The following is an 18,311-nucleotide window of genomic DNA, read 5'->3' as shown; positions in this document are numbered from 1 at the left end:
TAAGGTGGACAAAATGATTCAGAAAAGGGGGTGGTGATGAACAGAGTGCCTGAATTAAGCAGACCACTCTTACCCAGTCCAAAGATCAGGGCTTGATCCATCACCGTTTTTTAGCTCACTGCACCATCCCAGCTCAGAACTTGGCTATATGCAAATTAGTCTGTTCCTGTCCCAGTGCATGATGGGAACAGGGCAAACCAAACTACCAAGCCAATTCTTGTACTGGGAAGGAAACAAGCTTCCGGGGACCGGTTTCTGCCATTTCAGGCGTCGTCGGCCCGGCTTGCTTGAATCCTGATGGTGCAATGAGCAAGGGACTCACATCTGAGTATACCCTTCCACGCTTATGGTGGACAAATGATTCAGAAAAGGGGGTGGTGATGAACAGAGTGCCTGAATTAAGCAGACCACTCTTACCCAGTCCAAAGATCAGGGCTTGATCCATCACCGTTTTTTAGCTCACTGCACCATCCCAGCTCAGAACTTGGCTATATGCAAATTAGTCTGTTCCTGTCCCAGTGCATGATGGGAACAGGGCAAACCAAACTACCAAGCCAATTCTTGTACTGGGAAGGAAACAAGCTTCCGGGGACCGGTTTCTGCCATTTCAGGCGTCGTCGGCCCGGCTTGCTTGAATCCTGATGGTGCAATGAGCAAGGGACTCACATCTGAGTATACCCTTCCACGCTTGTGGTGGACAATAGATAGAGCTCATCGTGTCCCAGGCAGGATAATGAAAAATCAGAGAGGCCCCAGGCCTATCGTCTGTAAACCGTTGAGATACCAGCATGTGGAACAGATCCTGGCATTCATCCGGAAGTCAAACCACATCCTGTGGAAGAATACGAAGGTCTACATCTCACAGGATTATTGCAAGGAAACAGTCGAATTAAGGAAGGCGTTCCTGGCCCTTCGTCCACAACTTCAAGAGAGAGGCTACCAATATGGATTCGTTGGCCCTTCCAAATACAGAGTGTCATTACATGGAACCACACAGATCTTCACGGATCCACTAAAACTTAAAAGACTCCTGGGCAACCAAGACAACCAAGATATCCAAGACATGGACATTAACGGTCCAACTGTTGGGAATGCCCCGGCTTCCTCCTCAGCTTCTGCTTCAGCTTCAGCTACAGCTTCAGCGACTATGCCTGCGACGGCATCCGCCTCTGCCTCGGCCTCTGCTTCAGTTCCTGTCCCACATTGAGTATCCTTTGTTTCACTACGCATCATGTACACACATTCTTGTCAATAACTTTGCCTAAAGTCGTGTACGCCAATGTCTGGTTGTTAGTACTGGTGGTCAGCACCTACTACATATAGAATATGAGGGAGTCTGCAATTAGCAGACTCAAAATGTGATCATGTTCCCATAGAATAACTGCATGAGTCCTAGGCTCCACAAACTTTTGCATTAAGGGGACAGTCTCTAAAGTCTATACGATGGAGAGGATAAATATTGCTGTTGTTGTTTCCACGTTTTCAAATTAGTCTCAATAATAATAATTAGTCTCAATAATGCTGTCGTCACGGTCACGGACACGTTAATTACAACGTTTCGCATGCAGAACTGGTATGATGGCAACCATTGCCTTCTATTATACACAGTCTATTGCAAGACTCTGCTGCAGTATGTTACACTATAAATTCTGCTATACTACGTTAGCCTGTTACTATATTAGGCCTGCCATGTCACTGTCAGGAGGCTAGTATTAGTTTGTTCAAAGTTATGGTCACACCTGTTGTGATAATCTGTTATGATTGGTACAGAATTCCAGTTCCAACATTTGTAAACTGCATTATTACCCATGGGAGGATAATGCTGTTGTTATTTTTCTCTAGTCACCATGCCTACTAGTTACTTTTGGGGAAGGGTGGGTGGGGGGCTCAGGGGTTGGGGTTGGGGTACATGTGGGGTGATTTATCTTCTTCTTTTTCTTTTAATTAATGTCCTAATTTTAAGCAGTGGTCGCATTTCGTCGTCAGTCTATGCGCACTTTCCACACGCTGTCACATGGAAGGGTTGTCCACTTGCATATATTCCTCTGAAGGTCATGCTTACAGCCAGTATAGTCGCTATTTTAGTGCCCACACAAACAGTGGAAGTCTATCCCATTATGAGGTACTTCAGCGGATCACCAAAGAGAGCAGGAACACCGACGAAAAGGTGAATAACAAAACGCAGGGTGTCAATCTACATAAATGGTCTACTGACGATCAAACACTCTAAAACTGACTACACCATTGCCAGTGGTTAACACGCCTATGGGGGTTACTCAGATGGGGAAGCTAAAGGTACTCTCCCTGAATGTCAAAGGCCTTAACAATCCAGTAAAACGCCAAAAAATCTTGGACTATCTGCGCAGGCAGAAGGCAGACATAGCACTGCTCCAAGAAACAAAACTGGAGGCTAAACAGCTATATACACTTAGAAATAAATTCTTCAGGGATGTCACGGGCTCAGATCCGGTAGGGAAAAAGAATGGTGTAGTAACTCTGATCTCCAAAAAATCTAACATTGACCTCCTCACATCTACGACTGACACCAAGGGGAGATGGGTTACAACCAAACTCCTAAAAGATGGGACGGAATTCTACATTACAAACATATACGCCCCAAGCACATGCGACTTGAAGTTTTGGTCGGACCTTACGAAACAAATTGAAAAGATCCCGGACTTGGCAGTCCACATTCTCGCGGGGGATTTTAATCTACCATTTGACCCGACCCTGGACAGAGACTCGCGTTGTCCCTTCCGTAGTAATAGGTCTCATAAAGCCTTCAAGAACCTATGTGAGCCATTCCACCTGGTAGACTCTTGGCGCCTGCAAAACTCGGTTGACAGGGACTACTCATTCTACTCCCCGCCCCATGACTCGTTCTCACGGATTGATTATTTATTTATCACACAGAACGCTACATCCAGAATAGTAGAAACCTCAATAGAACCAAGGCTTGTGTCCGACCATTCGTGCATTACACTCACCATCTCAGACATAAAACCATCCGCCCGTCAGTCAACATGGCGTCTCAACGATGAGGTTCTTGAACACGAACAACACCGAGCAACCATTGAAACCGCTATCAAAGAGTATCTGGTCCACAATACCAGGGGTTATACCTCCGACTTAACTAGGTGGGAAGCACTAAAAAGTACTTTAAGAGGTGTAATTATCAAGATTAAATCTGCCATGAATAAGAACCATAATGAGAAATTAGAGGATCTAGAGCAAGAAATAGCAATCCTAGAGACTAAGCACTTGCAAGACAGAAAAGCTGAATCACTAAATAAGTTAGCCAATAAGAAATACAAATATAATAAGATTGTAAGTGAAAGGGCAGGGGTCTGGCTGGATAGGAGGAAAAGGTTCAAACTGTGTGAATCAAACAAAGCAGGTAAAAGTCTGGCAGCGTACCTCAAATTTAAAATGCAAAAGAACACAATAAATTCCATAGCTGACCACATGGGAGTTGCCCATTCCGACCCAGCCAAAATAACAGACCTCTTTAAAGAATTTTACGAGAAACTCTACTCCAAGAATGTAGAAGTAGAAAACCAAAAGATAAATGAGTATTTGAGTAACTGCAATCTCCCTTCCTTGGCCGTGGAAGAACAAACAGACATAAACGGCCCGATCTCGCTACTGGAAGTTCAGTCTGCCATCAAATCTTTGAAATGTGGTAAAGCCCCCGGTCCGGACGGCTTCTCCACAAAATTTTACAAATGCTTTTCCATGTCAATCACGCAACCTCTGCTCAACATGTTCGAGGAAATAAGTGAAACAGGGGAAGCTAAGGGCACCCTATCAGAGGCTACCATCGCGGTTATTCCGAAAGAAGGGAAAGATCCCACCCTAACTAAGAACTATAGGCCCATTTCCCTCATAAACCTGGACTGTAAGCTCTTTGCCTCCATCCTAGCGGCACGCCTCCAGAAAATACTACCAAGACTCATACACTCTTCCCAAGCGGGATTCATGAAAAACAGGTTGTCTAGCGACAACACCAGGGCTCTAGCGCATGTCTTAGAGAAAGCTAAACTCCTATCCACCCCCACAGCAGCAATAACATTAGATGCTGAAAAAGCATTCGATAAAGTAGATTGGAGGTATCTGGAGGCCGTGCTCTGCAAATTTAATTTAGGCCCCTCAATCATAAAGATGATCATGTCCCTTTATTTCTGCCCTATAGCGAGGGTCAGGGCGGGTGGGTCACTCTCGTCACCTTTTTGACTATACCAAGGCACGAGACAAGGATGTCCCCTCTCCCCGTCACTATTCGTGTTGGCTATTGAACCATTCCTGTATCAAATTAGACACAACAAAAATATAGCTGGAATCCCCTTCAACGACTGTGTCATAAAATTAACAGCATATGCTGACGATGTATTGGTAATCTCAGAGAATGCGAATGAAGCAATATCGGCCCTACTCACGACGATTGACGAATTTTCTAAAGTATCTGGCTACAAATTAAACAAAGACAAGACGGAAGTCAAGTCGCTCAATAATCTTGGGACTAAAGACATGATAGGAGACTCGGGGCTAACATGGCAGCCTGGCTGCTTTAAATACCTGGGGTTAGACTTTGATAGCGATCTAATCTCTACAGTTCGCACTAATGAGAACATCGTTCTAAACAAAATAAACAAGCTCCTAGATGGTTGGCCCCCAAAATACTTATCCTGGTGGGGCAGGGCTGAAACCCTGAAGATGATGGTAACACCTTTAGTTAACTACATAGCATGTATGCTCCCAATGACTTTCTCCGATGACTTTATTCACAGGGTAGAGAAGCTGTTTGGTACGTTTCTGTGGCAAGGGAGGAACCTAGCTAAAGATAAAGGCGGCCTGGGCCTCCCGAACTTCAGACACTACCAAACAGCGTTCTTATGTAAACAAGGAGCTTCATGGCTAATCAAAGATTCAGACTATACCCCGCTGTGGATGGACATCGAAAAAGCGATATTGGGCAATATCCCACTCGGGGCCCTACTCACCATGGAGCTTACACATATACCCCACTCCAAATATATTTTTTTGAACACAAGAAGGGCTCTCCTGAAACTTGATCAAACAAACCACAAAGGCCTAAAGATCAAAAAATCCACATCAATTGCTCTCTGGTACAACCCATTACTGAAACTCAACGGAGCACCGCTCAAGTGGGCTCACTGGTCCGCGAAAGGTATTAACTTAGCAAGTGATCTTTTCGAGGGGACCGACCCCCTACCATTCTCGTCCTTACAAGCCACACATGCCCTCACGCCATTAGATTTCTATGACTTCCTGAAGTTAAAAACTCTCCTCTCTGCACGCTCCTTCTCCTCCTCTGAACCATGGCTATGGGGCTCTGTTCCACGCATCTATAAATCTGGGCATTTCGTTTCAAAGATCTATAAAATGCTCCTTCCCCTCCCTCAGAAAGCGAACAGGAAAAATGAGACGAGATGGGAAACAGAATCAAACACGACGGGTATGATCTTTGACTGGGACATTATACACACTACTGCATTTAGAAATAAGATTTCACCTATTCTGTCACAGACTAAATTCATGTTAATTAACAGAACATATTGGACACCTGAAAGACTCTATAAAACAAACCTAAGGGACTCCCCAACTTGCTGGAATTGTGAGGCAGAGGTGGGGGACTTGGCACACATGTTATTTAATTGCCCTTTACTGAAGGGTTACTGGAACAGAATATTTGACTGTATTAAGCACATCTTTGGTTTCAACCCACCTAGAGAATTTGTGTATGTTCTAATGGGGGTACAAGAGCCACATCTGGCAAATCCGGTGGATCGTCAACTTCTTGATCTTCTCCTAACCTTGGCATGCAAGGTTATTCTGTGTAAATGGAAGAATCCTTCTGAGGTGTCATTCAAAATGTGGCAAGATTGGCTGTCCTTTCTAAGAGGTGCAGATAACCCTACATTACACTCTTCACCAAGTCGCATCTCCCATAAAAAACTTTGGAAGGCCCTGGACGCTTCCTCCTTCTCGTTCGATCCCCCTTAGAGCAATGAGCTATTCTCAAGACATCCTGTTCTAACCAGCAACCCTCCGAGTCAAGACTTGACCCTAATGTGCGTCACTTGATGGTTTCGCAACTGCGATTGTATTCATATATACGTAATATGTATGTAATTGCATGACCACTGCTGATGTCTCTTTTTGTTTATTTAGGTTTGTCTGCTACACTAATGAGTCAATGATTCACTCTCCATTTTCTTTCAGGTCTTGTATATGATGAATCATTTGTAATATCTTTTTTGCCTCCTTGATCCTTATTGTATTGTATTGTCTTGTACTTTGTTTTTTATTTCTGATTTGAAAAATAAAAATGATTTGAAATAAAAAAAAAGAAATACCACACTGATGTGTGGTTTGATGACAGAAAGTGGCATTAATCTCACCAGTTGATGTCAATAAGCACTGAAAGGTCAAACCACACTAAGGAAAGAGCAACCATAAAAAAGGAAGCCATCGGAAGGCAAAATCACATAAAGAAATGTCCGGGAGTACTAAAAGAGTAAAACTGAGAGCCAGAGACATTCTTTGAACCCTTAAGAAGTTTAATGCCTGGTTATTCCAAGTCCCCAGGGCAAAAGCAGACGCGCGATGTCCTGTACCCATGCTCTCCGTCGCCCCAGCCGGACATGTCCGCCAACGTCCGTTCCCTTTTCAGTTACCCTGTTCCTTCCCCGCTGGCCTTTCCCACTACCGACCCCCCCCTCCCCTATCCCCGAGTAACTAGGAGCTGCACAGAGATTCACTCCTGTCATATCCGATTCAGTGCCCAGCTCGCTCCTGGCCTGGACACCAGCATTCCTGCGCCCATGGCCATAATTAGTTTCTCTCTAGACGTCGGTCCTGGGGCTTCACCTTCACGGGTCCCTGCCGGCTACGTGCCTTGTCCCCCTCCGCGTCCCTCACCACGCGCCAGCTAGCGATTAGCTCATGCCTTCACCCACGGTACCCCGCCGGCCACGCTCTTTGTCCCCCTTCCCCCGCGACACGGCAGCTAGCATTTAGCTCACTCCCTTGCCCAGCCAGCGCTATGCCATACTTCGTCCCTGGCCCCTCACAGCCCCCTCTCTCCGTCCTTAGATCGGTACAGCCTTTTCCTCCATGGGACCGACTCCTTCGGGTCTCACCGGTACTTCAACGGCCCATCCCTTCCCCAGTCCGTTCTCCTGCCCTACTCCCATTACCACTTCACCAGCCTTGCCAATTTGCAGCTTCTCTCCCCCCTTCCGTGCCTCCCCTGAGTGGCCGCCCTGCACCCCTGACCGCCTCTCATCCTGCCCCACCTGGCTTCGAAAGCGGTTTTACTTGCCAAGGACCCTACAGTAGGCCATCCATTTCTCTTTTTACTACAGATAGTTTGCGGGTATCCTGAATTGCCTGGTATCCCCCTCTCATTCCAACCTTGGACATTCCTTGTCCCATAGGATACAGCCTGGTTCTGATCCGTGAGTGAGTCTACTTACCTTATAATTTCGCGCACTTAGTTCACTTACTCTTCTGCTCTTAGCTAGTCACGCGGTATTCTTCAGTTGCGCACTCTTTTTACACTTGGCCCTTTGATTGTGCCACCCTCTTCCTTACCTGTCTTCTCCTGGTCCACTGTACTATACCCATGTACATTCGCAATTTCCTTTATCCCCAGCACTGTTTTCATAAAATGTAACAGAGTCCTGATGATGGCCTAACTTTCCTACTGGCCTGAAACGCAGTCGACTTCCACAGCGGAATTCCTGCGCCTTTCCATTGCAGATACCTTGCCTCATTCCTTGTATTCATGAAGCATTAATTGTTTGGGTATCTTGAATTATGTGAAGACTTTTAAAGTTAACTTACCATTTGTTTTGCGCCCACCACAATCGCTGTATATACCCACTCACGTGGCACTTGCGACGTCACCAGATTTTCACCAGCACTTGCACACTGTATATTGTTGGCTACATGTCATTTAATGTAACGCAATGCTTCCACTTTATGTGATTGTACATATGAATTACAATATGTCTAACATGAGTAACATTTGAAATACACTGCATTTCTGATGAAATCTGTCTCCTTGGCTTCCTTCCCTCTTGATCTATTCCAATGTAAATTAATTGTACTTAGTATACTTGTTCGCCAAATAACACCCTTGCTTGAGACACTGTTGTTTGTTACACGTTACATATTTCTTTTCTGCAACCAACAACCATTGGCAAAGCCAACAGTCCTGGATTGTTGTATGTGTAATGTTACTTGTTGTATTGCATGAACGGATGCAATTACAGAAGCAGCAAAATACCAGTAAGGTGGCACACTAAGCTAAGCACAGATTTTCAGTTTACCTGTTTTTAAGCCACGCCATTATTTAGATTGCCACGCCTCTTTGATACCAGCCACCCCCAGTTTTTCATCCTACTTAAAGCCCTGGGTGTAGTGCCAACTTGTGATGCGATGATCATTGATATCTAGGCCACTGAGACACTCTTCAGAACCACCATCACTTCATACAAAAAGAAACTGGAGGAGTCAAACAAGGAACTCATGGAATACAAGGAATATCTGACACATGCGAAAATCACCAAATTCCAGAAGGACCTGAAGAAATTCAGCTACACCAAGATCTACCCATATTCAGATGACAACTACACTGCCCCATTCACAGCGAGGAGCTTAGCGGCCACTACACCAACGCCGACAGCAGCCCCAGCGCCAGCTCCTGGGTGGGGAACGCTGTGGTCTCGCCGCCTTAGCTCCAACAACGCAGCTGGAGACTACAGCTCCCAGCGAGCTTTGCGGGCACTTCCTGCCTCCCGCACTCTTCGCGCCCGGAGGCGCTACAAAGAGCAGACGCTCCCTCCGCGTCGCGGGACGTGCGTGGGCGACGCCGGGCGGAGCCCGGGCAGAGGGCGGGCCGTCTAAGGCCGTCCAAGGACGATCAGGGACGGGACGGGCCACATCCCTTTCATCATGGGTAAGCGCAAACTTGTAACATCGGCGGTAGGCGAGGCGAAAGCTAAGGTGCCTAAGCACACCACCAGCATTATTACGTACCTGACAACGAAAGTGGGTGAACTATCCACACAGATTGCAGAGTCAGAGCGCGAGCTGGGTCTTGTAACTACCCCAGTGGGCGCAGATACACTCAATACCTCCATCATTAACTGTATCCCGCTGGAACCTAGGGTCATTATCGAGTCCTGCAGACCCATCCTGCCACAATCTCCTACTGTTCTCCCGTTCCCGGTACTGTCTGAAACAGTGATACCCTCAATACCGGTGGCCACGGCTGATTTAGGAAGTATAGCAAGCAGCCAGCCTGGGGCTCAACGTGCTATGTATGTTACTCAGGAGGGCATCTCGTCTTTATTAGAAAAACTTTTTTCGGATAGGCTTGAATCCGCCCTAATCCAGATTGCCACTGAAACTCTGAAGGATTGTGTCAAGGACCTTGTGGCGAAATGTGAGCGCATCAATGATGTTTTAAATACCCGGCCCCCTTCCTCTTCTATACCTATGGCGCAATGTCCAACAGTTGTGCAGGTTTCTGCCCCAAAGGTTGGCGGTCTTCTAACTAACATAGCCACCATGGCTACTAAAGTGGCCACTGATAACCCTGCTCAAAACAAAGGGAAAGTTGACAAGGGTATATATATTCCTATGCAGGAGGCTGTTCCTAGTGTAACTCCCGTAGTAAGGCTCAGAGGTACACAGGGGGGTCGGGTGGGAAGGGTGCCCCCAGTGAATTTACCTCCTGATGCAACACCATTTGTAGCAATTCTGGTTAATGTGCCCAAATTAGCTGATGGGGAGGTAGAACATCACGAAACCCTTCTTAAGCATATTAAAAAATGGTGTAATGCGAACTGTACGGGAGAAAGCAACACGCAGACTATATTCTGACAGGAAGAAGGGTTAACTGGGTGGGCACGACCAGGAAAGATGTTGCAGGAGACTGCGTAATAGTTAATTTTAAATTTAGAAATGTCTCCAGCCGTCTCTTTTGGGATGGTTCCCCAGTGGACCCAGTATGTAAGGGTGTTCGCGCGATGCCCCTCTGCTTTTTCTATCCCCGAGTACATAAGCCAAGTGGTGGAGAGAATATCATGTCACATCATATTGAACAAGTTTGGGCTGAAGACAAACTTATTTCACCTTTACATGTTAATCAATGGGTGACAAAGCATCCCAGGGCTGGTGGCTCAGCTAATTCTGTAAGGAACGTCCCTACCAATGACCTACTCCTGTCCAATAGGTTTTCGGCTCTAGCTAATGATATAGATATTGATTGACTAGAGCATAAGCATAAAAGCCTGAATGCCCCTTGTAGCGACAATGTTTCTATTGATTCATTATGTAACAAAGCAAGCGCAGCCATAATTGATCCTTTAGACCTGGGCAGGGGGAATATTAGGCTACTTTCATGGAATATTGCGGGCCTACGGGCTAAGCAGGAGGACTTGATCTGGTTACAAAAGCTAAAGGATCATGATATAGTTGCCTTACAGGAAACCTGGGCAAGAGACAATGCTTTCTGGGTGGATGGTTATACATCGTACTTTGTCAAAGCTCAGAGTTCCACGGCGGGAAGGGATAGAGGGGGTCTGTTGTTTTTAGTTTCAGTTAAAGTAGCAGGTACTGTTAAGGAAATCCCCAGCTCCTCATACTATTTTCAGTTGGTGGAAATCCTCCTGGCAGATAAGAACAAGATTGTTCTAATAAACTGTTATAATTCTATGCAGGGGGGCCCCCCAAATTTTGTTTTAGATGGTTTATCTTCCTTTTTAACTAATTACATGTCAAAAGAAACCACTTTTGTTCAACTCATTCTGATGGGAGATTTTAATGTTCATTTATGTGGGCTACATTGTCAGATTGAGGATGATACTGGCCCAGATCATACGTCTTTGCCACATTTTGAGCACAGCCCTAAGGGTGTGGCATTGGAAAATTTGTTAGCATCTAACGATTTATTCGAACCAGGTTTTTCAGACTTAAAGGACCGTGTGGTCACATACAACGCAAGGGGAAGTGAATCGATCATCGATTATATTTTTATGTCCCCGGGTCTTCTCCGCTATGTACTGTTTTATAATGCTATTGTTAGTGGGTACAGTGACCATAACCCGGTGTTGCTAGTTATGGACGCTGCCACTGGGCTAAGCAAAGAAGCCTTGAGGGCCACCTCTGTGAAGGATATAAGGAGTACAGACCAGGGAAGGCGTCTTAAATGGTGTAAAGTTTGCCCTGAGGACTTCCTAGGACTAATTGAGCAAGACATGGCAGTAGAACTTGTGAAATGTAGGGATATAGATAGGGGGGGGAAAGAGGTAGTCAGTGCTTTTGAGGCTATCTGTGCCAGAGTGAAAGAAGAGCTTACAGCTAGACCCAAGAGGGGACCTGCCCCAGCTTTTGGCTGGTTTGATCACACATGCTCCAAGGCACACTCCGCTCTCCTGAAAACCCTTAAACACTCCCCCAGAGACAAGCCACAGGTGGTACAATTGAGGAAGAAATATGCCTTGGCGGTCAAGAATCGGAAAAAGGTCATTAAAGAGGAAGCCTGGGACTCTTTAATGGATTCCACCACCCTTAAACAAAGTTCCAAATTCTGGTCCATTATTAACAATCCTTTATTTGCTCAATCAAATAACATAGATCTAGAAGTGAATATTCCTGAAGCAGAGTGGCTCAAACATTTCTCTAATATATATGGGGCAAATGAAATGGTTGAGACATCTGCCTTGCCTTGTTTCCCAACTTCTCTTCCCAAGCTCAAATTCAGTAAAACCGAAGTGGAGGTTGCGATAAAAGGCTCAGCTGTAAATAAAGCCCCCGGCCCAGACGGGGTCCCTTTGGACCTCTATAAACTAAACCCAGGGATGTGGGCTGAGTTATTAGCCAATGTTTTTAATTGCGTACTTGAGGGGGGTTTGCCAAAAACTTGGGCATGCTCAATCATAGTCCCTATTTTTAAAAAGGGCCAAAGAAGCGACCCTAAGTGCTTCCGACCTATATCCTTGTTGGATTCTTCTATGAAGGTCCTGGGCAAAGCCTTGCTGGCAAGAATTAACAATTGGTCTTTGGAAAATGACATTTTAGCAGATGCACAGTACGGGTTCCGTTCAGGTAGAGGTACAGAGGACCAATGTTTAAATCTTCATTTGATAATTTCAAAATATTCCACGGCAACAAAGGGGTCAATTTTTGTTGCTTTTATGGACCTATCCACGGCCTTTGATTTAGTCAATCGAGCTCGGCTGTGGTCCTTGTTGTTAAATTTGGGACTCGATCCTCCTCTTGTGCACTTTCTGGCCGAACTCCACAAGGACTTAAAAGCATCGATTAGAATGGACCAAGAAGGAAATCGTACAGCCTGGTTTAAATCGAGCAGGGGTGTACGGCAGGGCTGCATCCTTGCTCCCATGCTATTCACTCTTTATATAAATTCGTTAGAGAAAAACCTTTTAACTGCTACCTTGGACACTCCGCGTGCAGGGGATACCCGCATCCCTGTTCTCCTGTACGCGGATGACGCTGCATTGATAGCTCGGACACACTTGGGCTTGCAGAGACTTTTAAATGCTTTTAGCAATTTTATGTCTTCACTTGACTTAGTGGTTAATAATTCCAAATCTCATGTTATGGCATTCGGGGATGTTAAAAACAACACCAAACAGTTTTACTGTAATGGTGAAGTGATCACTAATGTCAAAATATTTACTTACCTTGGAGTAATTTATGATACTAAGGGCAGCTGGGCTCCCCAAATTACAGCCAAAACTAAAGCAGTTAGGAGCTCGGCAAATGCAATTTTAAGTTTTTCTAGGAGACTTGGTGGGAAGCCGACTGGTGCTTTATTAAGCTTGTACAGGGCAAAACCTGTGGCAATAGCTAGGTACGGTTCAGGTCTGTGGGGATATGTGAACAGTGAAACCATTCAAAGGAAAGAAAATAAGTTCCTTCGATCTATACTAGGGCTCCCCCAATCGACAGCCACGTTTTCAGTTCATCAGGAGCTGGGTCTAGGGTATATTACCGATATCCTTTCAATGGCACCTATTCTTTTATGGATTAGGACTTGGACCAATACAACCTTGGTTTAAATCATAAAATACTGAGGGACTGTTTAAAACTGGACAAATTCAAAAAAATTGCATGGCTGTCATACATTCAAAAGTGTTCTTTGGAACTTGGTCGTCCCGAGATTTTTTCCGCCCCTCTGGGTTTAAAGAAATCTGATTTAGATTGGGTTAAGCTTAATTTCTCTAAATTGAAAACCTTGGAGAGAGAGGAATGCCAACTCACAAAACCCATGGTTAGAGCCCATTTTTTGACTATTACCTGCCTAGCCATACAACCGTATCTTGCCATAGTTACCATCCCTTTTCATAGGTGGCTTCTGGTAAAACTCCGGTTCAACCAGATTTATACGGTCCTTTGTGACAGTCAAGGTTGGTACAAGCAGGAGGATGCACCAGTGTGTAACTGCGACAATTTCTCATTGCAAGATAATATGCACCTTATGCTGTTCTGCCATTTTTACATTGTGCCCAGACAGAAATATTTGGTGCCTCTATTGAAGGTCAAAGCTTTTCATCAGGCAAAACCAGCCCTCCTGTATCTCCAAATGCTGGACTCACCTTTAGTTATGTTTAGCGTGGCTAACTATCTTGTTGCTGCTGTTAGGATTAGGAGGAGGCGAATGCAAATGTAACACAGGGGTTTGCTTTGGAGCATGAAATGTGCTAATAATTACCTCTTTTTTTAGCTGTTTTTAAACCGTGTATAAATGTGTTATTGTTGTATGTAACTTCTCATGAAATCGATTTGCTCTATTTAAATTGGTTGTAGAATGCTTTTATGATTTTTAACTAAATCGAATAAAGTGGTTTTTGATTTTTTTTTACACTGCCCCACAAAGACAGGACTGATCATCAGATACGTCGGGGGACAACACCTCCATGTCAAGTGACTAGAGCATGGGTTCGTCCAGACAACAAAGAAATTGAGAACGGGCACAAAGATGGCAACAACCATGGGGCACACAACACCAACCGACCCCAAACTTCGGACCACCGGCCTTTGCCCATCCGCACCAGAATCCCTATTTTGGCTGGCCACCACTATACCACCAGGTACAACAAGCCTTCTTTGGACAACACCAACAAATGCCTTTTTTAGGCCAGGGCAGACGATCCAGGGGCCGCAGAAGGAGCTAACAACAGGTACACTGGCCAGATGAAGATGGCCCAGTGAGCGCCAACACGAGACACAAAATGAAGGAAGCGCAACCAGGACCGAGCGGGAGCCGCTATCTACTCCACAGCAACCCCCATCCCTTGTCTTCAACCTGTCCTCTTCTCCACTAACCACGATGGAAGAGAAGGTTTTGAATAAAGGACTCGCCTTCGTCCCCACCAAACAAGTGGACAAATTCCATCTCCACATGGAACTAGCTGAGTTTTTCAGAAAACTAAAGCTCAAAGCTTTCTTTGAGAAGCAACAACCATCTGACAATACAGAGGGCACCAATGAAACTGGCCTCAGGCCCAAATCAACTTTTATACCCCCACCATCTAGCATTCTGGTTGAAATATCAACCTTTGAGCAAGCAGTCTACAATGAAGCAGAAAAAGTAAAACAACCTGAGATTTTCAACAACCACTCTAGACAAGAAAGAGAAGCCTTACAAACCTCCAGGATAACCCTAACATCATTATCAAACCCACTGACAAGGGTGGAGGAATAGTGATCCAGAACAAACAGGATCGCACTGCAGAATGTCACTTACTCCTTGGTGACACACGCAACTATAAACGCCTTACAGAAGACCCCACTGACGCCCTACAGACCGCAATAACCAACCTGGTACAAACAGCTGAGGACCACAACCACATCTCCAAACAGGAGGCAGTATTCTTTGCAAAAAAACCTCAAGAGTCCCCTACTTTTACACAATCCCTAAAATTCAGAAGGAAGCAAGACCACCACCAGGGCGCCCCATCATGTCTGGCATCAATTCACTCCTGGAGCCACTCTCCAGATTTTGTGACCTCTTCCTGAACCCATTGGTACAGGAAGCCTCGACCTATATCAAGGACACAAAACATATTCCATCCCTAATCAAGGACAGGAGCTTTGATCCCTCAACTCAACTACTAGTGGGATTACACATTGAGAGCTTATATACGAGCCTCCCCCAAGATGCCACTCTGAAAGTACTTGATGAGATGCTCACCAGATCATCCTGGGAACACCCCACTTCAAGAGAATTCATCCTAGAGTGCGCCAAATTGACCCCCAAGGAAAACTACTTTGAGTTTGAAGGCACCTACTACCTACAAACTAGTGGTACCTCAATGGGCAGTGTTTTCACCCCAAGCGTGGTGGGGCACTACATATATGACTTTGAACTAACACACATTCTCTCACCCACCAACCCTTACAAATACACAATATGTTTCTGGCGTCGCTACATCAACAACATCCTGATGATATAGACTGGCACACAAGACTCCTTGAACTGTTTTCTCAACTGGCTCAATGCAAGAGACCCATGCCTACGGTTCACCAGCACAGCCAGCAAAGAGAAACTACCATTCCTTGACCTCATGATAGAAGCTAAGGAAGGCACACGCACAACCTCCACATATTACAAGCCAACGTCAAGAAACTCTTTGCTCCAATTTGAGAGCTTCCACCCACGGGCCCTCAGGGAGAATCTCCCATTTGGACAGTTCTTGCGCATCAGAAACAACTGCAGTTCCCCCACTGACTATAACAAGCAATCGGCCAACCTGGCTTTAAAACTACAAGAACGAGGATACCCAAAGAAAATAATTGAGAATACCAGGAAGCGCGCTAGGAACCAAAACCGCGACGCACTCCTGGAGGAAAACATACGACCAGAGACACCAACACCACTAACTTGTATCACAACATTTAATGGCATTTCCAACCATGTGGCCAAAAAAATCCGCAGAAATTGGAGGATCCTAAACACAGGCAACAGAAGGTGGATGCAACCATTATTTGCCTACAAAAAAACTAGCAGCCTGAAAGACCAACTAGTGTCAACAGGGCCACCACACCCCCACCAAGAAACACACTTCACACAGCATGGGGTCTACCCAATGTGGTCGGGCACTATCCCTGTGGTGACTGCAGTGTCTGCCACCTGACAGGACACAGTAAAACCCTTGACCTGGAACCTGGCAAGACATGGCACCAACTGAAACACACCAACTGTAACTCTACCAACTTGATATACCTCATAGAGTGCCCCTGCAAACTCAGATACGTTAGTATGACCACTAGAAAAGTGCGCACCAGGATTGTAGAACACAGGAGCATGATCCGTTGCAAGAAGTCGAATAGCAGACTCATGGACCGCTACCTACAAGAAGGGCACACACCCAATGATATGCGATGGACAGTCATTGAACAAATACCAGTCCATCCAGCCAACAATGAAAAGATACTCCTTACAAAAGAACGGGAAACATCCTTTACAACGGAACCGCTACAACGCGGTACCGTTACGACGCAGTTTTAACAAGGGCGCTCTAGGATAGGGGATAGTTTAATTTACTATGCAACACCTTCCCTACTATCCACGGGGACTGGTGTTGGAATAGTAAATTAAACTATTCACTATCAGCGCCCCCCCAACGCAAGTCGTTGTAATGACTTGCGTTGTTAAAACTGCGTCATAAAGGGACGCGTTGTAACGGTACGCGTTGTACCGTCATACATCCAAAAGAACAACACTGGATTTACCGGCTTTCAACCCACATCCACGGGTTGAACGACAACATACCTTGGCAGGCAGAAATGATATCCTGGCAGGACTGTTTTCAAATTGGTACACTCGCATTCCATATAACACAGCGTACTGCCACAATTAATATCAGCCACTAGGCAGTATCCTCCCACAGGCAGCATCACCTGTTTCCATGTCATTTTTTCTAACTTGCCTTCAGCCAATACACGTTAAAACCCTGTGTAGTGAAACCGGCAGCTGGACGAATTGATTGACAGCACCCTCTTAGTTTATCGCCAGCGATACCACGCTAATAGAACTTTTGTTTTCTCTTGTCATGCCACCTTTTATCAATCACAGATATAGAACCCAGGTAGCACGAGTATGTGTTCTGTGTTTGTCTTTCTTATTTTTACTGACGCTACCCGCGCGGGTGCCACGCCCCTCCTGAACCAGCACCAGCTGCGGCGCTAACTCTGTATTTAAATCACGCCGGCTCACGGATCCCGCATCCACGGAGCTCCTGGCCAGGCACATCAGGTGATTCAGAGGATCTAGAGACTACGTTTAGTAAGTGGGGTTGTCAGAGTTCGCTTGCCGTACCGCCACCGGGACACAGCCATCGGCTACTCCTGAGTGTGCATTCCTTACCGCTAGTAGCGAGCCGCTTTCTCATTAACTACTTTACCCAATCTATTCTCCTCCCCCCGGAGTGCATAGGAGTCTCGGATCCCCTCCAGAGACTCATGGAGTTTGTCCTTTGAAGTTAGGAAGTAAGCTCTCACTTTTTAATCGAAATTCCTCATTTACCTTGGTTATCACAGCAAATTGGTTTCTTCGCCTTCAGGTACTAGCACCTCTAATGCATAGCATTACTATCCGGCCATTGCCACACAACCCGGCACTACCGCATTTCACTGTCTGTTGACTCGCTCACTACTTAGGCACTAGGCTTTGCCATCACTCATTATGTGCCTCTATAATCAATGTGTTCCCAATATGTTGTGTCTTTGTGTTTGTCCCGTCATTTTTCTCCACAGGTGCAAACAGAGAGGAAACAATCCTCTTACAATTACAGCACCTTAGCGTGTGCTTCACATAAGGGTGCTGACAACACGAGAGTCCCCTGTTCCACCCCCTCACACATAGGTCCTGACAAAAGGCAGTTTTAACTAAAAGGCCCGGCTGAAACTAGTTGACCATACTGGACGTGAGAGACCACGTCCCAAAACCTTGTTTTTAACCCTGCCTAGGGCCCAGTAATAAATTAACCATTTGGGACCTCTAGGACAGTATTTTAAAACCCAACTCTAAACACCTCACTGCACACTCACCTAACACAACCTGCTCCGCTGTAATCAGGCATCACAGCACACCTGAGGCACACTCGGTGCCTCTGGTGGGGCCCGATGATGAAGCATGCCACCAACTAGGTTGGTGGGTGAGGGTCTTTAAAAAAAACAATCGGTTTTCCGAAACAAACACATACAACACGTACATTGTCAAAGTAACTAGCTCCTTTTAATCATTACAT

At 45.7% G+C, this 18,311-nt stretch overlaps 1 protein-coding gene across 4 annotated transcripts in view; it reads right to left on the bottom strand.

Moving 5' to 3' along the window:
- Positions 1-18,311, bottom strand: part of LOC144768710 (serine protease 27-like) — a 415,681-nt gene that overhangs the window by 325,047 nt on the left and 72,323 nt on the right. The gene's annotated exons all lie outside the window — the stretch shown is intronic.

Source organism: Lissotriton helveticus, chromosome 7 (genome assembly GCF_964261635.1).
Source record: "Lissotriton helveticus chromosome 7, aLisHel1.1, whole genome shotgun sequence".
NCBI lineage: Eukaryota > Metazoa > Chordata > Amphibia > Caudata > Salamandridae > Lissotriton > Lissotriton helveticus.
This window is presented reverse-complemented; position numbering and strand designations above follow the sequence as displayed.